The following is a 25415-nucleotide window of genomic DNA, read 5'->3' as shown; positions in this document are numbered from 1 at the left end:
TACAAATTGCTTAGGAATATGGTTTTTACCACAGCCAGTTAAGCTGTGCATTGCCCAATACTGTCAGTGAGTCCAAATGTTTTAATTTGGACATACAGCACAGTAACAAGTCTTTTTGACCCAAAGCCCATGCTGCCCAATTACACCCAGTTAGCCTACCACCCCAGTAATGTTTTGAAGGGTGGGAGGAAACTGGAGCCCCCAGGAGAGGATGTACAAGCCCCTCACAGACAACGCCGGATTCAAACCCCAGTCACGATGTAACAGTGTTGCACTAACCGCACCTCCCCTGGTTGGTCCAGAGTATTCTGTAAAACATTCATTTTCACTGTTTTAGTTCTTCAATTTCTTTTTTTAATATCATAGCAGTTCCAAGTTCCTTCAAGATGATTTTAAATACCTGTATAGGTCTCTAATTGTCTTCTTCCCCAGCCAGGTTCCATCTTTTAGAGTCTGTTGGTTCCAACACAAATCCTATAAATAGATGACATCACAATAGTAAAAATGACTCGACTTGATTTAAACCAAAATACATACGTCTCTATATTAAAGGGTTCTCTTAAGAAGCCAATGAAGAATTTTGCAAATATTGGGCAAAAATTTACCAGTAGCTCAATATTTCTCATTGAAAATGATAGAAAGAGAAAAATGAATGTGAGAATGCCCCGCATTAAAAACTGGACACTACAGAATTTTAGTGAATTTGTTGCCAGCACAATTTTCAAGCAAAAGAACCAAAAATTTATTTATGGTTTAATGTTTTGGACGGCAAAATTAATGCCACGCTGTTACAGTGCCAGCAATCGGGACCCAGGTTCAAATCCAGCGCTTTCTGCATGTTCTCCCTGTGTCTGTGAGGGTTTTCTCCAAGGGCTCCAGTTTCCTCCCACCATTCAAAACATACCGGGAGTTCTAGGTCAATTGGGTGTAATTGGGCAGCATGGGCCAAAAGGGCCTGTTTCCGTGCTGTCAGGTTATTACATATTGCAGCATTATATTTAACAGCTTTCCTCGTGGTAGAGCATCCAAGTGCGCAGGGAAAGGGAGAGGGGGTGGAAAAGATATGTATTAAATGGGGCAATAAATGTTTTTCCACAACCCCTGAAAAATTGGAAAAAAACACCAGTTTAATTGATGTTGAGATGAAAGCTGTTTAAAACAAAAATGATATTAACTTGGCAAATGCTTGTTGTTTAATTATTGCATTACTGACTGCACTTAAGTATGGGCTGACTTGGGTGGAGAGCAGGGAGAAACAAAGCTTTTCATCATCTCAGTACATGTGACAATAAGCCGTCCAACTCCATCCGCTGCCTGAGGAGATGGTTGGCAGCTGGGCATCTCAATTCACATCACAATGACTTGTTGGAGGAGATCACTTCCTTACCAAGATAATCAACTCAGTCTGCCTTTACCCAATATTGATAGAGCTTATTTATGAGCTACGTGTCCAGACTTGAAACATTGTCCAAAATACTTTCTCCAAAAAGAGTTCAACAATTAAAATACATCCTAAGGGAGTCATTGTCCCATAATTAATCCCTCCACATTTGTGGCAGAATAAACTCCATTCTATGACTTTTGATCATGCATCACCATGTACATTAAATGCAAATTCTCTTCAAAACTTGCTTGAATTTAAATTTGCAAGCACACCAATAAATACCAAACTCTAGTGAGGTTTAGAAAATCAGGAAAGGAAAACTAGATGTTTACGATCATTGAGGGATCAGAGGTGGAGAGGGTGAGCAAGTTTAAGTTCTTGGGAGACACCATCTTGGAGGCTCTTTCCTGGACCCAACACACCGTGAAGAAAGCACATTAGAGCCTCGACTTCCTCAAGTTTGGTACGACTTCGGAAACCTACAGATGCATGGTGGAAAGTGTACCTGCTGGCTGGATCACAGTCTGGTATGGGGACAGTGCAAAACCCTGCAAAAGGTAGTAGACACAGCCCAGGACATCACAGGCAAAACCCTCCCCACCATCGAGAATGTCGACAGGGAACGCTGCACCCCCAGGTTCAGGAACAGCTGCTCCCCCTCCACCATCAAACTCCTCAACAACAAACTCAATCAGAGACTCATGTAAGGACTCTTGACTTTTGCACTTTGTATTTTCCTCTCTATATTCCAGTTTATTTACATTCACTATCTATTTTCAGTTCTTTATTTGTTTACATTTATAGGCTGTGTACAGCTTTATTTTTGCATTACCAGCAAGCAGTAATTCTGCCTCGCCTGCAGGTAAAAGAATCTCAGGGTTGTATGTGAGGTCATATATGAAAATCACTACATTCGTCAACCACACAGGCTTCCATTCAATAATTCCAAACATTACTCTTGGGTGGTTTTAACAAGGAAGTCTGCAGTCGCTGTGTCTGTAGTTTTATACACAAGTGTTGGAGAAACCCAGCAGGTTACACAGTGATCTTTATGGCAAGGATAAATAACCACCATTTCAGGCCTGAAATCTTGGTCAAGGTATGAGCAAAAAGCAGGTAGGTGCCAGAATAAAACTGAGGGGAGAGGGGAAGGCAGTGGAACACAGGTAAGAGGGCTAGGTGGATACCTGCATTCCCTCTATTGCCAGCACATCTGCCCTGGCCCCCTCCTAGTCACAACAAGCACAGGATTTTGCTTGTTCCCACCCACCTCCCCACCAGCTTCCATATCCAACACATTTTCTTCTGCAATTTCTGCCATGTACTGTGATTCCACCACCAGAGACAACTTGTTAAACAAGAAAGTCTGTAGACGCTGTGATTGTAGTCTACACAAAAACATTGGAGAAACCCAGCAAGTCATGCAGGGTCCTTTAGTACATAATAAACACTGCAGGCTGGAGTGTTGACAGAATATTTGCAAGTGGCCTCAGTTTGGCGGTTCATGAGGCCGTAGGCAGATGTGTCGGCATGGAACTGAAATGGATGGCCACTGGGAGGTCCCTGTGAAGGTGTTCAACGAAATATGTGTTTCTTCTCCGATGCAGAGGGGACCACAGCAGGAACCCTGGTCGCAGTATACAATCCCTGCAGATTCACAAATGAGGTTTTGCTTCACTCTTGTTTGGGGCCCTGAATGTTGGTGAGGGAAATATGGGCACAAGTAGAGCGTTTCATGCGGACCGGTCACAGGTAGGTACCAAGAGTAGATGAAGGAGTCGGGGACTGAGTAGTCCCTATGGAAGGTAGGGAAGGGAAGATGTTTTCAATTTAAATTCCGGGCTGATGTGTCTCCATGGCCTTGTGCATGGCCAAACCAAGGCCACCTGCAAATATTCCGTCAAGGCACTCTCCAACCACACAGCATTTACAGTGACTTCTCTGGTTTCCATTAGGCCCTAACCCCATCTCCCTCTGCCCCTTTCCCTCTGACTCCTTTCAAGTTATTCCCTCTCCATTCAGAGAGCCATCGCCTTCCCATCACTTCTCAGTTTTTTCCTCTTCTGCCCTCCCACCCACAACCTTTTGCCTCTGCTTATCCCCAGTCCCGTACCCCCCCCCCCCCATTTTATTCAGGTAACTGCCGACATTTTGCTCACCTCTTGTCAAAGGGCTCAGGTCCAAAGCATTGGTTATGTATCTTTGCCGTAAAGAACACTGCATGACCTGCTGACTTTCCCCAGCACATTAGTGTATTAAATAAGAACGAGTTTTCCCCGTCTTCACCAAACCACAGGAACTAAAACCAACATCTGGATTCACACAGTATGTTAATTCAAAATATCCTTTTCTTCCTGTCGCAGGATACAAGGCCAAGCAGCCAAGCTCAATAATCCCGGACAACACCAAGAAAGGTGACCAACACAAGCTGAGGAACACACGAGGTTGAAAATCACAATATAGAGAAACCACATCCCTCTCCCAAGCAGAACTTGTTGGAAAATTAACCATTTTATTTCATAAAAACCTTAAAACGTGATTATTTCACCAATGACTTTGTTAATGCCCAAAATATTGGTTATGTTTCTTCAGCTTTGCTATATAGAGAACACACTGTGGGACCTGCTGAGTTTCTCCAACCACAGGCATTACCTCACTGTCTTTTTCTTCCACTATTTATTTATTTTGTAAGGTGGTTTATATCAATGTTTGCCCTTTGATGCTGCCACTAAACAACGAATTTTGTGGCATGTTCATGACAATAAATCGTGATTCTGGTTCTGTTAACTCAGGGCTCCATTGGCTTGGCAGATGACAATGGGTTCTTCTGCTGGCATTGTTTGCTGTTTGCTGGCACTGCCCAGAGCAATCTGGTGAGCCGGAGCTAACACGAGACTGCTTTCCTTCTTAATTGCTCTGGTGTTCTTGCCAGCTCACCAGTGGGCAGACATTGCAATGACATCGAACAACAGCTGTCTTTTTGTGTGTGTAAACAATGAGAAACTGGAGGGACTCAGTGGGTCAGGCAGCATCCAAGGAGAGAAATGGTCAGACAACAGAGCTCTGGTGAGACCAGATTTAGAGTTCTGGTCACCTCATTAGAGGAAGGATGTGGAAGCTATGGAGAGGGTGGATGTTGTGAAACAAAGAAGTCTGCAAACACTGTGATTGTAGTAAAAATAAATGCTGGAGGAACTCGGACGGTCTCACAGTGACTACAGGAGGCAAAGATATATTACATGTATACCCTGCTTTATGAAATTAGAGTGTTCCTATGAAATCTTGCATAAGCCGAAATGGCATAAAACCAAGACCCATTCACTATTATTGGAGGCTATTTTCGTAAAAGCAAAAATCCATTCAAATCCTTTCATAAAAGCAAATACAACTTTCGTGTACTGGAGAAACTATGAGTATAGTTTGAAGTTCCAGTAGTTAACATATACAGTCAAAAGAACAGTGACAAGGCACACATGACTTGGTAGAGATCTAAAACCCCAATGGTTTATTCACACAGAACCTGGACCAAGCAGTGGTCAAGTCACATTCCAAGGAAGTTCAGTCGTGGGGGGGGGGGGTGGGGGAAGAGAAATCAATGGCATGCGAAGTATAGGTGAAGCTAACCGGGAAGCCCATCATGCTCCCTGGACTCAAAACAGCTTTCAGGCTGCATCTCAGACTTGGAACACATTCTGGAACTAAGTGGTGAGAAATGGAAAGATCCATCTGTACCTTGGTTCGAGTTGCTGTTCTGAGGGCTTTTAAATTTAAATACACCAAAGCTCAACTCAGAATAAACACGATGCTGGAGATACTCAGGTCAAACAGTGAACTTGATATAACAAAGATCACATCACCAACGTTTCAGGCTTGAGCCCCTCATCGAGGTGCGAGCCAAGTGTAGGCAGGCACCATGTACTTTATATAGTTGGTTATGTCCTTTTATGACACTGTGTGACCTCCCGAGTTCCTCCAGCATTGTGTTTTTTCTTCAATCACAGTGTCTGTAGACTTTTGTTTTACTCCCACGTCATGTTTCACTAATTTCCAGAGGTTTGTAAAGTGCCACGGGCTCTGGGTGAAGAAGAACTGCTGGACGTACCAAGATTTTGCAAGGGTGTTTAGTGAAGACCCACATCAAAGATCACAGTGGGCATTAAAACCCCATGGTGTCAAAGGTAGCCTAAAATATTAGCCAACTGTCATCAGTAGGCACAAATGCTTCTTCTGGTCAGCAAGAAACAGCGATGGTATGCTGCAGGGTCTGGAGATGGGGGTTCAACTTTCCACAACTTAGAGAAGTGAAGGCACTGCAGATAGGGATGGATGCTAGGTTTCCTGATGTCACAAAGGTGGATATGAAATGGGTGGTGAAGATGACAATAAGGAGACGACAGACAGAGTATACACTAGTCCCCTGATGGTTGTGATCTTGGTTCTTGGGTCCAAACGTGCACAACTATGTTGAGCAGAAGAGAGAAGTAAAACACTTCAGAAACCATGAAACAATGCTGGAGAAACTCAGCAGGTCAAACAGAGTACTTTATATAGCAAAGATACATAACCAATGTTTCAGGCTTGAGCCCTTCAAGGTATGAGCAAAATGTCGACAGGTCCATGAGCAAGCAGGGGGAGAAGGAATGGTTCTGTGAATGGAGAGAGAAGGTAGAGAGGTGGAGGAAAGAAGACAGAGGGGTGGGGAAGAGAGGAAGAACAGGTCTAGCAGAAACTGGAGACGTCGACGTTAATGCCATCTGGTTGGAGAGCACCCAGATAGAATATTAGGTTTTGCTCCTTCAATTTATGGCTGGCCGAGGCGCGACAGTACATGAGATTTTACTTCTACCAGTGTCTGCAGACTTTTGTGCTTTACTACAAGCTCAACTTAGGGTGACATATCAGCACAGCAGTGATGGTCTACATCACCAGATGAGAATAAATTAAGATACTAGTTGTCAATTTGGGTCAAAGAATGCCTGACACCTTCTTCCGTGAAGTCACATTCCAATATTCTAGCGAAGGGCCAAAGTTTCAAAATCATTCAAATATTGGAAGAGCTGTGTGTGAACTGGCTGGGTACAAAACTGGCTGTTGTGCATGCCTGCTTCACAGAGAAATTTAAAGTATTAAAGTACAGGTATTATAAATTATTCAAAGAGAGAGACATTGGGTCAAATACTGTATATTGAGCTTTAGGCTTCCAATAAACTCATCAAAGTTCTCCCAACCCATGCTTTTAATAGCATTCTCACAAGTAAATCAAGACCATCCATAGGACTCAAATATTTCAATGTGGGGGGAGGGGGTGTACGGTGCATTGAGAATGGCTGACTGAGGTGGTTTCCTTATGAACTCCCCAGATTTAATTATTTTCAAATAATTCAAGCACAAAAATGGCAGATTCTGGGAATTTGAAACATCAATCTCTCAGTTGAAGAAATCTCTTAAATGTTATTTTCTTTCACTCTCTTTACAGATACTGCCTGACCACAAATGCTCCTTGCATTTATTTTTAAGCAGATAATTAGGGCTTGAATTTCAGTTTTAAACAATCAAAGCAAAGAATACTGAAAGACTAAGTGGAAAATAAAATTGGTCTCCCTCCCCAACCGCATCTAACATCACAATTGATATCAACCATAATGAAAAATTTATATTTTCATTAATTTTGCTTTTCAAATCTTCAAAAACTGCTGACCCATCTCTTTTGTACATTTTACGAGCTGGTCAGATTCAACACTTTGGACTCCATGTCCCGGATTTCAGGGACTACCAACAAGCGCATGCACTCAGTGTCCCCCGTTTTGCGGGGACTGCCCGGGTCGTTCCCCGTTTTGCGGGGACTGCCCGGGTCGTTCCCCGTTTTGCGGGGACTGCCCGGGTCGTTCCCCGTTTTGCGGGGACTGCCCGGGTCGTTCCCCGTTTTGCGGGGACTGCCCGGGTCGTTCCCCGTTTTGCGGGGACTGCCCGGGTCGTTCCCCGTTTTGCGGGGACTGCCCGGGTCGTTCCCCGTTTTGCGGGGACTGCCCGGGTCGTTCCCCGTTTTGCGGGGACTGCCCGGGTCGTTCCCCGTTTTGCGGGGACTGCCCGGGTCGTTCCCCGTTTTGCGGGGACTGCCCGGGTCGTTCCCCGTTTTGCGGGGACTGCCCGGGTCGTTCCCCGTTTTGCGGGGACTGCCCGGGTCGTTCCCCGTTTTGCGGGGACTGCCCGGGTCGTTCCCCGTTTTGCGGGGACTGCCCGGGTCGTTCCCCGTTTTGCGGGGACTGCCCGGGTCGTTCCCCGTTTTGCGGGGACTGCCCGGGTCGTTCCCCGTTTTGCGGGGACTGCCCGGGTCGTTCCCCGTTTTGCGGGGACTGCCCGGGTCGTTCCCCGTTTTGCGGGGACTGCCCGGGTCGTTCCCCGTTTTGCGGGGACTGCCCGGGTCGTTCCCCGTTTTGCGGGGACTGCCCGGGTCGTTCCCCGTTTTGCGGGGACTGCCCGGGTCGTTCCCCGTTTTGCGGGGACTGCCCGGGTCGTTCCCCGTTTTGCGGGGACTGCCCGGGTCGTTCCCCGTTTTGCGGGGACTGCCCGGGTCGTTCCCCGTTTTGCGGGGACTGCCCGGGTCGTTCCCCGTTTTGCGGGGACTGCCCGGGTCGTTCCCCGTTTTGCGGGGACTGCCCGGGTCGTTCCCCGTTTTGCGGGGACTGCCCGGGTCGTTCCCCGTTTTGCGGGGACTGCCCGGGTCGTTCCCCGTTTTGCGGGGACTGCCCGGGTCGTTCCCCGTTTTGCGGGGACTGCCCGGGTCGTTCCCCGTTTTGCGGGGACTGCCCGGGTCGTTCCCCGTTTTGCGGGGACTGCCCGGGTCGTTCCCCGTTTTGCGGGGACTGCCCGGGTCGTTCCCCGTTTTGCGGGGACTGCCCGGGTCGTTCCCCGTTTTGCGGGGACTGCCCGGGTCGTTCCCCGTTTTGCGGGGACTGCCCGGGTCGTTCCCCGTTTTGCGGGGACTGCCCGGGTCGTTCCCCGTTTTGCGGGGACTGCCCGGGTCGTTCCCCGTTTTGCGGGGACTGCCCGGGTCGTTCCCCGTTTTGCGGGGACTGCCCGGGTCGTTCCCCGTTTTGCGGGGACTGCCCGGGTCGTTCCCCGTTTTGCGGGGACTGCCCGGGTCGTTCCCCGTTTTGCGGGGACTGCCCGGGTCGTTCCCCGTTTTGCGGGGACTGCCCGGGTCGTTCCCCGTTTTGCGGGGACTGCCCGGGTCGTTCCCCGTTTTGCGGGGACTGCCCGGGTCGTTCCCCGTTTTGCGGGGACTGCCCGGGTCGTTCCCCGTTTTGCGGGGACTGCCCGGGTCGTTCCCCGTTTTGCGGGGACTGCCCGGGTCGTTCCCCGTTTTGCGGGGACTGCCCGGGTCGTTCCCCGTTTTGCGGGGACTGCCCGGGTCGTTCCCCGTTTTGCGGGGACTGCCCGGGTCGTTCCCCGTTTTGCGGGGACTGCCCGGGTCGTTCCCCGTTTTGCGGGGACTGCCCGGGTCGTTCCCCGTTTTGCGGGGACTGCCCGGGTCGTTCCCCGTTTTGCGGGGACTGCCCGGGTCGTTCCCCGTTTTGCGGGGACTGCCCGGGTCGTTCCCCGTTTTGCGGGGACTGCCCGGGTCGTTCCCCGTTTTGCGGGGACTGCCCGGGTCGTTCCCCGTTTTGCGGGGACTGCCCGGGTCGTTCCCCGTTTTGCGGGGACTGCCCGGGTCGTTCCCCGTTTTGCGGGGACTGCCCGGGTCGTTCCCCGTTTTGCGGGGACTGCCCGGGTCGTTCCCCGTTTTGCGGGGACTGCCCGGGTCGTTCCCCGTTTTGCGGGGACTGCCCGGGTCGTTCCCCGTTTTGCGGGGACTGCCCGGGTCGTTCCCCGTTTTGCGGGGACTGCCCGGGTCGTTCCCCGTTTTGCGGGGACTGCCCGGGTCGTTCCCCGTTTTGCGGGGACTGCCCGGGTCGTTCCCCGTTTTGCGTGGACTGCCCGGGTCGTTCCCCGTTTTGCGGGGACTGCCCGGGTCGTTCCCCGTTTTGCGGGGACTGCCCGGGTCGTTCCCCGTTTTGCGGGGACTGCCCGGGTCGTTCCCCGTTTTGCGGGGACTGCCCGGGTCGTTCCCCGTTTTGCGGGGACTGCCCGGGTCGTTCCCCGTTTTGCGGGGACTGCCCGGGTCGTTCCCCGTTTTGCGGGGACTGCCCGGGTCGTTCCCCGTTTTGCGGGGACTGCCCGGGTCGTTCCCCGTTTTGCGGGGACTGCCCGGGTCGTTCCCCGTTTTGCGGGGACTGCCCGGGTCGTTCCCCGTTTTGCGGGGACTGCCCGGGTCGTTCCCCGTTTTGCGGGGACTGCCCGGGTCGTTCCCCGTTTTGCGGGGACTGCCCGGGTCGTTCCCCGTTTTGCGGGGACTGCCCGGGTCGTTCCCCGTTTTGCGGGGACTGCCCGGGTCGTTCCCCGTTTTGCGGGGACTGCCCGGGTCGTTCCCCGTTTTGCGGGGACTGCCCGGGTCGTTCCCCGTTTTGCGGGGACTGCCCGGGTCGTTCCCCGTTTTGCGGGGACTGCCCGGGTCGTTCCCCGTTTTGCGGGGACTGCCCGGGTCGTTCCCCGTTTTGCGGGGACTGCCCGGGTCGTTCCCCGTTTTGCGGGGACTGCCCGGGTCGTTCCCCGTTTTGCGGGGACTGCCCGGGTCGTTCCCCGTTTTGCGGGGACTGCCCGGGTCGTTCCCCGTTTTGCGGGGACTGCCCGGGTCGTTCCCCGTTTTGCGGGGACTGCCCGGGTCGTTCCCCGTTTTGCGGGGACTGCCCGGGTCGTTCCCCGTTTTGCGGGGACTGCCCGGGTCGTTCCCCGTTTTGCGGGGACTGCCCGGGTCGTTCCCCGTTTTCCGGGGACTGCCCGGGTCGTTCCCCGTTTTCCGGGGACTGCCCGGGTCGTTCCCCGTTTTCCGCGATTGTCTGGGTCGTTACTCGTTTTCCGCGATTGTCTGGGTCGTACTGGTGTCTGTTCTGTAGTTTACCCATGGACCCAGCCAGGGTATATATTATAAAAGATTGAAAAGGCCAGAGTCCAAAGGGTTAAGACAGTGATTTAAACAGAAGGCCAGGCCAACAAAAGCAAGGCCAAGAAAAAAAATACTTCTTTATATGGAGCAAAGTTTGGAACATCTAGAAGTTTGATTTTCAAATTAAGCTAAGATCAATGTACGTTGTTGAAAACAAAGAACTCAATAAAAACTCAACCTAAAAGGTGAACAATGAAATTCAAGCTCAACATACACAATATTATTCCTGGTGCTTCGTTCAAGTGGAAATTATTTCTGTAGTTTTTCAATCAACCCCTTGAAGATCTTTAGCAGATTACTACCGCCCTCACTCATGAGGAGAGCCATGCATCCAGTCCCATACCCAAGTCCAGGCAGACCAGTTAGAGAAGCATCTTTTCCTTTGAAACAAGCTAAACTATTATGTAGTAATGGAACTATGAGTTTTGTTTAAATAGATATGTGGATTATTTTCCTGCACTTAACAACTGCTTTTTAGATTACGTTACATACAATGGCTCCACAAGTATGCACTCAAGCATAAAACATTTGTCCGCAGCTTGAAAAATAGTTGAGGATTAGAACTCAGACAAAACTGAGACAATCAAATAAATCTGGTACAACAGCTGTGATACCGCACACAAGAGCTCAAAGCACATTTGCCAGAATTGTGGGGCAGTGATGCATTCACTCTCTGGTCAACTCCCTTCAGATAACCCACAGAAAGTTGGACAACTTCCTTTCATTTATTCAGGCACCGAAAATCAGTCATTGACCAAAAATCTGCATGGAATCAAATCTTGGATCTTGTACACAAATGCTTGCTACCTCTCGTTCAAAGAATCCATTTTAGAATCGTTGCAGCAGAAATTAGTCAAGTCCCAGGTATCCAGAACTGAAGCAATTGGCAAAAAACTTGAGCAAATCTAATATAAGGAGGTTCAGTAGCAAACATTTGATGCTGAATGTCATGACTACATTGAATGTAACCTTTAAAGTCATATGAAATTCAAAAGATTTTAAAAAAATTTGAACTTGCACCAAGGGACACCTCAATTAGTCACTGTTGCTGTGCATCCATGTACGTTCAGAATAAAAACGAGTGCCCAAACACAAGATCAGTCTGGGGCCCCAAAAAAGTGAAGCAACATTGGCAGAAACTCTTCAGAAGCCCATAGAGAAAGCAAGAAACAACAGAGGAACATCAGTCTCATCTCACTGCTGAGGTTTCCAAGCATGCAAGGAGCAGGCAGCAGGATAGCAGCAATAGGCCCAACTCAGTGCTCAGGGCTCCAGACAGGCAAGGAGCAGGCAGCAGGACAGCAGCGATAGGCCCTTCTCAGTGCTCAGGCCTCCGTCAGGCAAGGGGCAGGCAGCAGGAAACAGAACAACATCACCAGGCCTGCCTCCAAAGAAGGAGCAGGCAGCAGGAACAATGCCAAATCCACCCCAATGCTGATGCCGGCCAGGCATTCCACAAGCAGACAAGAGTCTGCTGAGGAAGAACAAGCAAGACTTCAAGCAATGCAAACAAAAGTTTTTGGGTATTTTGTTTCAACCATGTAGTCAACAACTAAATGTTTTATTTCCTGGGCAGCACCAGGTATTCTGCTAGTAAATAAATGAAATCAAAATAAGAATAAATAAAAATGTAAATAAAAGTTTAAAACTGTAAAAGTTAATGACCTCCGAAACAACACACAACCCCTTGGTGAAGATGGGAGCAAGTATTCAGCCAGCAGAGCGCCCCGTCGTACCCTGCCCACAGCAGCTGTTTGAATAAGAGTTTCAATAAAGTTATGTTTGAATAAAATGGCAGTGCCCTGGATTAAGAGCCAGATGATGCCGCTTGGTGTTCGGCAATTCTCCCAAATTGTCTCCCTATCCCTGCCAAGAGTCTTCATTTTTATTAGTATATTATTAAGGATATCAGTAAGGCTTTATTTGTTGGGGGAATAATTATGACAGTGGCACGGTTAACAAAACAGTTACAACACCAGAGACTGGGGTTCAAATTTAAATTTTGAAAGTTTGGGGAATTACCTGATGAAAGGCAACTTTAAATAATTAACTCCAATACTGATTAGTTTCAAGCTACTTTTGTCTTTTAAACTACTTAATGCAGGTGTACTATTTAGCCATTGTCAGAGTGTCTGAGGCAACCAGAAAATTTGCATATCTGGCATCTGCAACCTCCATAGGTGCCGGATACCAGGAATTTTACTGTACATTTTAAATATTGTGAAAACTCTCAAAGGAAAAAAGTGTCGAGATTCTATCCCAGCTGCTCCTGCACATCTAGTAGGGCAGTTTGCAACACAATGGCTTCTCTCTCAGCTGGTAACTGCTATCTGACCACTGAGAAGCAAAATGGGATGTAATGTTGAGGCTTTATAAGCCACTGGGTGAGACCCCACTTAAAGTATTGTGAGCTGTTTTGAGTTCTTCATTTAAGAAAAGTTGTGCTGGCATTGAAGAGGGTTCAGAGGAGGTTCACGAGGATTATTCCAGGAATGAACGGTTATCACATGAGCAGCAATTGACAGCTCTTGGTCTGAAGTCATTGGAATTTAGGAAAACAAGGGGAATCTCATTGACACATGGACAGAGCAGATGTAGCAAAGGTTGTTTCCCATAGTGGGAGAGTCCAGGACAAGAGGGCATAACTTCAGGATTGAAGAGCAGAGATGCAGAGGAATTTCTTCAGCCAAAGGGGGGTGAGTCTGTGGAATTTGTTAGCACAGGTGGTTGTGGAGGCCAGGTCATTGGTCTATTTAACCCTTTGGATTCTGGACCTTTTTAACCTTTCATCATATATACTCCAGACTGGGTTCATGGGTAACCACAATATGAACTCTAGTACAAACTAGTTGGTTTTGTTGGGTATAAAACCAGACACAGAGTATACACACTTAATGGTAGTCCCTCAAAACACAGCAAGGAGTCCAAAGGGTTAAGGCAGAGATTGATTGGTTCTTGATTAAGCAGCGCAACAAAGGTGATGGGGAGAAGGGCCGAGTGGGAATATAGATCAGCTCCTGATTAAAAATGACAGGGCAGTCTCAACGTACTGAACAGCCTGTTACTGTTCCTATGGCTTACGGTCTAAAAGGAGAGCTGGCACCTTCAGGTGAAGATTTCCTATGGCTCTGCAAAAGTGCAAATTAATGTAGTTGGTGTAGTACCCTGAGGGCCTGTGCGTTCTTGATTAAATGCCGAGGACAATCTGGGATGCACACTCTTCCAAATAGGGAGCAGGAGATGCCTATGAACCAGTGTGCTCCATCCATCAATTACATCGGGAGGGCCAGAACCCCACACACCAGGACCCCAGATTCTCAGCATCACAAAACATTCCTCCTCCATTTTGAGGAGTCATGGGCCAAGGATCCTCAAGGATTAGTCAAGACAGCTTTGAGAATGCCATTAAACCTCCTTCTCTATCCACCTGATAAACTCTTACCAGGACTGAGCTGGGAATCTGGTATCAGGTATACAAACATTGTGACTTGAAGTGAAACACAAAAGTATTTGATTGCAATAAGAACAGCTAGAAATGCTAGAGGATTGTGGCTTGCCGAACAGTGCCATCACAGTAAAAACCCCAGTTATCCAGCACCTGGAATTGGTAGATGCTAGATAAATGAATTTGCTGGATGCTTGAGATAGCAAGGTGCGTGATTGGCAAACCAATTGGTAGAGGGTGCCAATTTTAAGCTTTTATATTTTTTTACCAATTGATTTTTTTTTTCTCTTGCTGGTTGCTTGAACTCCAGATAATTAGGTACAACATACCAGAGACTGGTCCAGGACAGGTCATTGATTCAGATTCGCTGTTGCCACCTTCAGAATCCCTCCAGTGTCTGTGTTCTCTCAGCAATGCATGGGAGGGAAACTCATTACTGGCTGAAAGATTGCTTTCTGTCTGGTTTAAACTTTCCAACAGTTGTACAGGTGCACTGAGACAACAGAATTTCCAATGAGATTCTGCCTTGACAATGAAATTATAGGAATAAGGTCTTGAGCACTGAAGGGTTTAAACTTGGTATTCAACCACACACTCATTGGAGGATATTTTGAAAGGTGCAGAGAATGATATTATTTGGCTACAGTCTATAACAAAAAGGTTTTGCATAAATGAGCTCGATCCAGACACCACAAATATTTATTCGCATTATGGAAAGCCTTTGATGCATCAAGGAGTGAACAAAGTGCATTCTGAAAAGCCCAAGGTGAAGAGATAAGCTTTATCTGCTGGTTTCCTAGGAGTGGCAGAGGGCTTTAGAGAACCATGACACTGCCAAAAGAAAGGCCAATTTGAAGGCTCTACCCACTCTACAAATATTTGCATGATGAAGTGTGAACCTTTGAACAGTACCTTGAGGAACCACCCACATACTCCATCCCAGTGGTTGCCAGTATCTGTACTAATATGCCCTCAAGCCTGTGCCTTAGTTCACTTTGCCCGATCCCCATATCATCTCATCCCACAAATGCTCCAACATGCACAAATCCCTTCTTTGATTTTTCGGTGAACAAGTAACCACAGCTTGGTAGAATAGAGAATTCACAAGACTTGCAACTCTCCCTGTAAAGTTCTTTTTTCAATTCAAATTTGCCAAGACTATCTCATGGTTCTGCCCCGTTTGCTTAGAGCCCCCGAGATCTTTAGGATATTTTATCACTTACCTTGGAGTGAGGGGAATGATTCTTCTGCACCTTAGAAACCACCCAATCTCTTCTCTCAACTGTCATTTTTAAATTGAAGTACAGGCCAATCTTGCTCCATCTCCAATCTGCCCCCCACCAAGTATCTCAACAATCTCAAGATCATTAGATATCAAGGAAGAGATTAAAAATGAAAGGAGAGGATTAGAGGCATAAAGTTTAAGGGAGGAAACTCCAGAACTTAAAGTTTATTCACAGCTTGGTAGAAGCATTTAAACCCATGCTGCCCAATTACACCCAAATTAACCTTGTGTTTTGAACGGTGGGAGGAAACCAGAGCACCCAGAGGAAACCCACAAAGACACAGGGAAAACATACAATCACAGACATCAGCAGATTCAAACCCTGTAATAACGTTGTGCTAACTGCTCCGCTGACTGCACCACCCCACTTGGGCTACTGCCTCTGAAGAGTGAAAGGAGTGAAAACTCGCGAGTCACAAGAGACTAGAACTGGAGAGGAGCAGAGATCGTTATGATGCAGAGCTGAATCAGATGCTTCATCCCACTACATCTGCATTCAGCATCCTCTTCCACTGATCCGACATTAACCCGTTTTTCTCCTCACATTTTCATCACTCATCCCAGATTCTACCACTCATCTGTACACAAGCAACTTATAGTGGTCAATTAAGCTACCTCCCCACAGAGACTCCGAGAGAATGTGCAAGCTCCACACAGGCAGCACCTGAGGTCAGGATTGGAAGCAGGTCTCCGATGCGGAGAAGCAGCAGCTATATTAGCTGTAACACTGTACCAAGTTCTGTTATCAAGTTCTGATGAGGATAAATTGCAACAACTGAGAACAAGAGTTCACGAACACAGTCCTTTATCCGGACATCTAAAATCCTGAAAGCTCCAAAAACCTGCAAGCGGGGAGAGAGATGACAGCACGAGTCGAGCGGGCGAGTCTGGTGAATCTGGCACTTGACCTCCATGAAAGTATTGAGAACATCTACAGGAAACGCTGCCGTCGGAGGGCAGCAGCAATCGTCAAAAAGCCTCACTACCCAGCACACGCTCTGTTCTCGCTGCTGCCGTCAGGAAAGAGGTGTAGGGGCCACAAGACTCGCACCAGCAGGTTCAGCAACAGCTGCTCCCCCTCCACCATCAGACTCCTCGGCAACAAACTCAATCAGGGACTCATTTAAGGACTCTTACTTGTATGCTTTGATTTTCTTTTTGTTCTCTCTGCATTGCAGTTTGTTTACATTCGTTATCTGTTTACAGTTCCTTTGTTTGTTTACATGTGTACACTATGTATGGCCTTTTTTTGCACTGCCAATTGGTGATGCCACACCCACGGGAAAAAGAAATCTCAGGGTTGTGTGTGATGTCATGTATGTACTCTGACAATAAATCTGAATCTGAAATTGGGAGCTCATGTTGCAGTTGTACAAGACGTTAGTGGGGCCCCATTTGGAGCATTGTGTCCAGTTTTGGTCACCTTGCTGCAGGAAAGAGGTTGTCAAGCTGGACAGGGTGCAGAGACGATTTAGAAAGATTTTGCCAGGACTCGGGAGCTTCAGCTGTAGGGAGATGAGGCTTTCTTCCTTGGAGCTTAGGAGGATGAGGAGGTGATCTCACATCATGAGGAACAGATTGGGTGAACACACAGGGTCTGTTCCCCCCAGAGTTGGATAAATCAGTAACCAATGACACTGAAAAGGGCAGAGAGATTTAACAGAAAAACAAGGGGAGTGATTGGAACAGACTGCCGGAGGTGGTGGTTGAGGCAGGTACTAGTTCCTTTTTTTTTTAAATTGGGTGATACATGAATAGCATAGGTTTAGTGGGAAATGGGCCTAATACAGGTAGAAAGGACTATTTGGTCAGTATGAGCCAAATTCCATGCCGTATGACTATGAGGTACTAAACCTCAGTGCATACACCAGCAAGCTGTTCAGACCTGGTAGCAAAACAATAATAGCAGCAGTTGCCATTTTGTTGAAGGAATTATAAACTCCAGGTAGCCTAGCTCATGCAGACTTGTTTGAATATTCAAGTATCAACTATTTACTAAGCGCCAGCAAACCTATTCCCAGTCTCCTAGCCAATATTTATCTCTCAACTAATGTCACTGAAATAGGTTATCGTGTCACTCTCACAATGCTACCTTGGGCCAGCCAATCACAGTGATTCCCGAAATTGCACAAGTGATTCCACCGGAAACCACTATAAAGCACTGCAGGACACCAAAGATCACAGAAGGCACAACACAAAAATAAGTCCCTTCAACTCTCACTACACAAGACCTCCTGAGAGCAAAACACAGTGCAAATTCAAAAATGAAGCAAATATTCATGTACAACTTTGTACAGGACAAACAGACACACAAATTACACAAATTGGTACGGTAAATTGACATGGCCATAATATTCAAGATAATGGGGCTTGTTTCTAGTTGAAATAAGCAGGAAAAATAAAACTGAAGTCACAGAAACAATTCACGGACCAAATCCAGCTTCACCCAGTATTTTAAAAAGTTATTAATACACCATTTTAAGGAATTGTTGGCGAAAACAAATCATCACCAAAATGATCTCTGGATACATATCCATCGAAGGATTAAGAAGGCAAGTAAGAACTTCTTAAAGTTATGTAAACTTTTGATAAGGTGCTTTTGGAAAATCCAAAACAAAATAGCAAAAATGCAAGATGAAAGAATTTAGGAGAAATGTTCCCACGTTGTAGACAATGTGAACTCACTGCAACATATAGACCCTCAAGCAGGTAGATATCATCAATTTTTTAAAGAAAGCTTGATCATTACACAAGGGACAAAGGGCAGAGAGGTTAGTGGAACCGGGATTCAAATCCCATGCTGTCTGTAAAGAGTTTGTATGTTTTCTCGGTGTCTGAATAGTTTTCCTCCAGTTTCCTCCCACCATTCCAAAAAAATGTACCAGGGGTGTAGGTTAATTGGGTGCACTGTGCTGGATGTCTCAACTTAAATTTAAAAGACTAAGGGGATTGAAAGACATTGGTTTGAGTGCAGCAAGGATAGTGCTTTATAGGAGAAAACTGGTTCAAACCTCAAGATTTAAATTTGCTCACCCTCTCCACCTCTGCTTTCCCAATGATCAGTGGATCATATACCTTTGGTTTTCCCTTCCTGGGGTTAACAATCAGCATCTTGGTTTTGGAGACACGAGTGCACCATTCAGCCAAGTTTTCAATCTCACCCCTTTTTTTAAAAAAATAACCCACTACTACAAGATACCTGGTATTGTCAGCAAATTACTCTGAACAGTTGCGGTAACTGGGGCAAGAAGCTCTCATCTCAGAACGCTGGGTCAAGATCCAGCAACAATTTGCACTTTTATGCCTTCTATAAATCAACAGAATGGCTTGAGGTGCTTTCACCCAATGTTATATCGTATGCAGAGGTGGAGAGGCAAAGGTCAAAGGAGATTACTCTAAAGTATGTGAAAATGCAGTTATTGATGACAAGGCAATAAAATCTAGACAGAACCTCAAAGTGACAGTGCACAGATCAGAGTTCATAAAGCCGAGGTGCTTACCAATAAGGAGGGGACAAGGCTAGACCTGTCCAAGCTTGCTTAAATTACGTAGCCAACCTTCCCACACTATACACATAGCAGAAGGACAAAAAACCTCCTTGCACACGAGATAACCATCCTATCAGCCAACAGGGACAGGGGAGTGTTCACTTCAGTCTTTCCAATATTATGCCTGTGGATCCAACCACTAAGTCAATCAATTGGGCAAAATTCTGTAGATTTCAAAGATAGTTATCACAGTATACAACAGATTCAGGAATTTGTACTCACACATATATGGCAGGAGGTATAAGCTTACTGCTTTCTGTAGTGAGAACATCACCACAGAAATCCTTTCAAATATAGAAATCAAATTATAACCTTTCACACATGTTGCACTTGTATTAATTAACATTTCAAAATCAAGCAACTAAGTACACGAGTTCACATTAATTTAGATAGCAACACCTAGAAATAGATAAAACACAGGCACAATCACATAGTCATGAAGTCACACTGTGGGATTAAAAGAACATTTCTGCCAGAAACTCTGAACAACTTCACCATTACATCTCACACAGATGAAAATGAACAAAATAACCATTTCAGCTCAACTGTTGCCACTTTAGTTAACATCATGGCAAAGATACCATAATTGGCCTCATATCAAAATATAAACAATAGACCACCTCGTGCTTTGAAGTCTGTTCTGCAACTAATTGTCTCCCTCAAGTGCACTTTCCCTCTCAATCCCCATTTCCTTCAACTCCATTAAATGTTCAAAAACCTATTTATCTCAGTCACAAGTACACATCCACAACCCTCTACTTAGAGATTCCAAACTAAAAGATCACAGCAAATAATTTTACCTGATCTCACTTAAATGACTAATAATTATTCTTGAGATGCCCCACCCCCAAAAGTTGTAGACTCTCAATATAAAAAACACTTTTATTCCCTCATGGAAACTTAAACATCAAAAACCATACCCAAGATAAGAAAACAGAGTTCAATACTGAGTCCACATTTGGGTTATACCAGAATTGCAAAACAATTCTTTAGGATTAATATCACTTACTCAAATCTAAAATGCAAATAACCAAAATTAGTGGGGAATTCAAGGACCCGCCACCATCCAGGCCATTCCCTCTTCTCACACTACCATTAGGAAGGAAGTACAGGAACTTGAAGGCGAGCACTCAGTAGCACAAGGACATTTTCCCCTCCACCATCAGATTCCTGAACTGACAATGAACCACAGATACCTTTTTCTCTTCTTTTGCGCCAATTTGTTGTTTCATAATGGCATATTTTCATTTGTTCAAAATATACCAGAGGTTAATTGGATGTAATGGGTGGCACAGGCTCATGGACCAAAATGGCCTGTTAGCATCTAAATTTATATCTGCAGAAATAAATTGTTCAGCAATTTTTGCACTTTAAATGCACAATGCTGCTGCAAAATGAAAAATTGTGAACATTTGGTAAAATGATTCGGAATCTAACACTCACAAGTTACGAGTGTTCCCTTCCCCTGACGAGAACTACCCTAACAACTGCCCCAATACTGCCCAGACCTACAGACAGCCCTGAGACTAAAGTTCAGCCTCCGACACCAACCCCCCATTCCCATCAGTATGCGTCTGTCACCCCCAAATCGAGGACCCTCATCGCCCGGATCGAGGACCCTCATCGCCCGGATCGAGGACCCTCATCGCCCGGATCGAGGACCCTCTTCCCCACCCTCTGGACCCAGACCCAGCCCCAAGTCCCAGATCGCGGACCCCGGGCTCTCGATCCCCCGCTTACCTCCCCGCCCTTCATTACCCCCCCCCCCCCCGGGTCCCCGGCCCCGCTTACCTCCCCGGCCCCGCTTACCTCCCTGCTCCCGGGTCCCCGGCCCCGCTTACCTCCCCGCTCCCGGGTCCCCGGCCCCGCTTACCTCCCCGCACCCAGGTCCCGCTTCCTCTCCCCCACCCCCGGGCCTCTTCCTCCCGCCGCCGGGCCCCGCTTACCTCCCCGCCCCCCACCCCCCCAGGCTTCCTCCCCGCCGCCGGGCCCCTCTTACCTCCCCGCCCCTGGGCCTCCTCCCCGACGCCGGGTCCTGCTTACCTCCCCGCTCCCGGGCCTCCTCCCTGCCGCCGGGCTCCCGACTCCGCTGACCTCCCCGCCCCCGGGCCTCCTTCTCCCCCGCCGGGCCCCGAACCCGCTTACCTCCCCGGCTCCGCTCTCCGCCCAATGCGTCACCCGCCGTCTCCAAGCTCCCCTCAGACAGGAAATATGTCAACGGAAACTCCCACCATTGCGTCCTGATTGACGGGGCACACAACACACCCACTGTGATTGACAGCCTGGTTTAACCAATGAAGATCAGGACAAACTCTCCAATCGTAGCATGTCTGATTGACATCCCGACGGTCCAATCCGAATCAGCGCAATTCCAAAGGCGGGACTATGGTGCAATGGACCCACACGCTGGCAGCAGCATCAGCCAGTCTGGATGGGCAGTTTTAGCTGGAAAAGAAAGTTAAACATTATGAGTTCAGGGTACATGAAATACAAGTTTACATCTTCATCTTGGTTTCTCAGTGACCAATTGAATAGTTAGGTAGAGAGGAGTGAACATAAAAGTCTGCAGACACAAGTAGAAACACAATGCTGGAGAAACTCAGCAGATCAAACAATGTCCTTCATATAGCAGAGATAAAGGGACAGAACAGACGTTTCAGGCTTGAGCCCCCCTTCATCAAAGTGTGAGCAAAATGTGGTGACGTACCTGAATAAAATAGTAGGGGGGGGGTGGGAAGAGCACAGTCCCACAGGCAGGTAATAGATGGATAAAGGAGAGAACAATCAGGGGGAGGGGGGATAGTTCTGTGAATGGAAAGGGAGTGGAGAGCTGGAAGAAAGAAGACAAAGGGATGGCCAAGAGACGGAGAACGGGGAGTGGGCCTGGGGAAACCGGATAAATCAATGTTAATGCCATCCAGTTGGAGAGTGCCCAGACAGAAAATTAAGTGTTGCTCCTCCAATTTATTGGTGGCCTTGCTTTGGCCATGCATGAGGCCATGGACAGACATTTCAGTGCAAGAATTTAAAGTTGGCCGCTGGGATATCCCCACAATTGACTTAATTCAGAATTATTCTGATTATTCAAAAATCTGATGGCAGAAGCTGTTTTTGTGCCATTGAGTGTTTGTCTTCAGGCTCCTTGTGTCTCCTTCCCGATGGTAGCTTAGTGAAGAGGGCATGGCCTGAGTGATTGGGGTCCTTGAGGATAGAGGCTTCTTTCTTTTTTTAAAAATTCTTTATATGAACCATATCAACCAATATATTTACAGATGCATCTCTTTAAATATTCACAGTGATATTTTCTCTTTTTTTCCCCCCATCCCTCCCTTCCCCCTTCCCACCCCCCTCCAAAAACAGTAAATATTGGACATATAAAATACAAAAATCAATATCTTTATACAAAATGAACACAAACAAAAAAAGACGAATCATCATATTAAATCTGATCGTGTTTATGTTCTTATCATTTTAGGTGGTGGAGGTCCTAGCCCTGCTCTTTCTGTTATGTTCCATATGTGGTTTCCAGGTTTTTCAAACATTATAACTTTGTCTTTTAAATTATATGTGATTTTTTTTTCCAATGGGATACACTTAAACTTGGTTATATATTCCATTAATGTTTATAGTCATATGGTCCAACGTGGCCATCTTATATCTTTATTTTCACTTCTTTTCCACATCTTCACCACCTCCATCCCTTTTTTCCATTACTGTTTCTTAAGTTTTACATTTTAATCTCAAAATATGACAACGCATTTAAGACAAGAAATACCCCAACAATCCACACAAGCAATAACCCTTTAACCCCAAATGAACCTCCCTGACGGCAACCATAACTCCCCTTTCCATTCAGTCTGGGAACTTACTCGCAAACGTCAACTGATTTCGCAGTGACCATTATTCTCCCACCCCCAGCCCCCCCAGAGAGCACTATTTTCCTTTACTTTTAACAAAGCTCTCTCTCTTTTTTTCCCCCTTCTTTTATCCATCTTTAAATCTTTATATATACATTATCTTTACTTTATATTTTTACATATTTTTGTATATTTTCTTGCCGGTCATCCTTCTTGTCACTCCTCCTCCTCTCTTCTCCTGTCCTGCAAATGTTCAGCAAATTCTTGGGCTTTCTTTGGGTCTATTTCCGTTCCCAGGAATGAATACTTTGAGTACCGCTGGATGTCTTAATATAAAGTTATACTCTTTCTTCCATAAGATTTTTTTCGCTGTGTTGAATTCCTTCCTCTTCTTTAAAAGTTCAATGCTTATATCCGGATAAAAAAATATTTTTTGTCCCTTATATTCCAACGGCTTATTGTCTTCTCTAACCTTCTTTCTTGCCTGCTCCAGTATGTTCTCGCTTGTCATATATCTTAGAAGTTTTACCAATATGGATCTCGGTTTTTGATGTGGTGGCAGTTTTGGTACTATTTCTTCATGTGAACCTGTCATTCCCAGTATCTTCAGAATCCATCCTTTTATAAATTCCTTCATATCTGACCCTTCTTTGCCTTCTTTCAGGACCAATATTTTTATGTGGTTTCGCCTACTGTAGTTTTCCAATACATCAATTTTTTGTGACAATAAATTTTGTGTCTCTTTAACTTTTTTTCACTCTCTTCCAACTTCCCTCTTGAATCATTTATCTCCATTTCTACAGCAGCTTCTCGTTCCTCCACATTTTCTACTCTTTTCCCAATTTCAGTCATGACCAACTCTAAGCTTTGCATTCTGTCTTCAGCTCTTTTCATTTTTCTTTTGATTGAACTAAATTCTAATGATGGCCATTCTTTTAATGACCTCATTCGTTCTTCGAAAAAGGCTTCATCTGAACTTCATCCTTCTATTTTAACTTCTTCTTTCCTTTGAAATTCTTGGTCTTCTTCCTCCTCTTCTTCTGTATCTATATCTATGTCTGTGTCGTCGTCTTCTCTTCTCTGTATCTGTATATCTTCATCCTTCTCTGGTGAGCTGCTTCCGTATCCTTGCTGGGCCTCCAGCTGCTGTGTCTCCTGCTGTTGGGCCTCCCGCTACAGGTCGACCCGCTGCTGGGCCTCCCGCCACAGCTCGTCCCCCTGTTCCAGCCTTTCATTCTCTTTCTCACCTTTTCTTCTTTCTTGTTTACTTCCCCCAGCCAACCGCCCCGATACTGGGTGTCTCTCAGCTGGCTGCTCCACAGCTGGCCGCTTCTCAGCAGAGTCCCCCTTCCATCAGCGTTAACCTTTTCTTTTACTTACGCACTGGGCATGCGTAACTCTTCGCACATGCGCAGTTGCGCACCTCTTCTTGGCTCTGTGAGCCATTTTTGGAGTCCACCAGTTGGGAGAACACCGCTCCTCTCGAGGCTCACCAACACCGGAGATCGGCCGCTCCTCTCCACGCTGGCTCTCTGCTCCAACGTGCAGGTAAGGCCTTCTTCTTTCTTCTCCAGTGATTTTCCTTCTTTCCTTTTCTCTGTTATTCTTACTTTTTCTCTCTTGGGTGCCATCTTCTGTCTCTTCACTGTAACTTTATCTTTCTCTTCCTGTATTTTATGTTTATTGAGCTCTGTTTTTTCACACTTTTTTTCCCTTTTCTCTGGAGAGGGCTGTTTCCACCCGACCAGTCATTACATGACTCCCCTCAGAGGCTTTCTTCAGCCACAGCCTCTTGTAGTTGTCCTCAATGGAGTAGAGACTGATGCCCATGATGGCGCGGACTGTTAACAGCCTCTTGCCTTTTCCTGTCCTGTGCGTTGGCACCTCCGTACCAGACAGTGATGCATCCAGTCAGAGTTTCTCCACCTGGAGAAATTTGCAAGACACTTTGGTGATCTTCCACATTCCTGGTGAACTAAGATTGTTAATTCATTATTAAAAATATTGAATAAAATGTAGTATATTCCCAATTCATTCACCTATTTTGATTGACATTCATCATTATATATATTTGAAGTGACTGTCGGGAACTGCATCTGTAGTTGCAAGGTCCAGCCTTTAGATGGGGCCAGGTATTGTATTCCATTTCTCATCCTTCCAACTTCAACATTGGAACCGGAGAACATTCAGCGCAGAAACAGGCCCTTCGGCCCTTCTAGTCTGTGCCCAACCATTTTTCTGCTTAGTCTCACTGACCTGCATCCAGTGGGACTAAGCAGAAAAATAGCAATAGCCTTCCATACCCCTCCCATCCGAGTGCCTGTCCAAATTCTTTTTAAATGTTAAGATTTAGCCGCATTCACCACCACAGCCGGCAGCTCGTTCCACACCCTCACCTCTTTCTGTGTGAAGAAGTTCTCCCGAAACTTTTCCCCTTTCACGATGTCCTCCCCGCCCTCAGGGAGGCGTGGCCGAACTGTTGATGGACAGGTGTGACCAGCGGACTGTGGTGCCGGGGGTGCGGCCAAATCGTTGATTGGCAGGATGCCTTTCTAAGGCAAGGACTGCGACGGGGGATGTCGAGGGCGTGGCCCATCTCTTGATGGGCAGGCCATGTGACCAATAGACAGCGGGGTTGTCAAGGGGCTAGGCGTGGCCGAACAGTTGATGGACAGGTGTGACCAGAGGACTGTGGAGCCAGGAGGTGTGGCCAAATTGTTGATTGACAGGATGCGTTTCGAAGGCAAGGACTGCGACGGGGGAATGTCGAGGGAGTGGGCGTGGCCGACCTGTTGATGGGCAGGACATGTCACCAATAGACTGTGAAGGTGGGGGGGGGGTGCTAATCCGTGA

At 46.8% G+C, this 25415-nt stretch overlaps 1 long non-coding RNA gene across 1 annotated transcript; it reads right to left on the bottom strand.

The window, feature by feature from the left end:
* Positions 1 to 15: 15 nt before the first annotated feature.
* On the bottom strand, positions 16 to 25385 carry LOC138749036 (uncharacterized). Its single transcript, XR_011348375.1, has 4 exons — positions 24959 to 25385; positions 20851 to 21150; positions 401 to 474; positions 16 to 308 (listed from the first exon to the last, which is right to left on the bottom strand). It is a non-coding gene; the product is annotated as an uncharacterized lncRNA (long non-coding RNA).
* Positions 25386 to 25415: the final 30 nt, after the last annotated feature.

This window comes from Narcine bancroftii, chromosome 13 (assembly GCF_036971445.1).
Source record: "Narcine bancroftii isolate sNarBan1 chromosome 13, sNarBan1.hap1, whole genome shotgun sequence".
Classification (NCBI taxonomy): domain Eukaryota; kingdom Metazoa; phylum Chordata; class Chondrichthyes; order Torpediniformes; family Narcinidae; genus Narcine; species Narcine bancroftii.
Note: the sequence above shows the minus strand (reverse complement) of the source record. Positions and strands in the feature narration are given on the sequence as shown.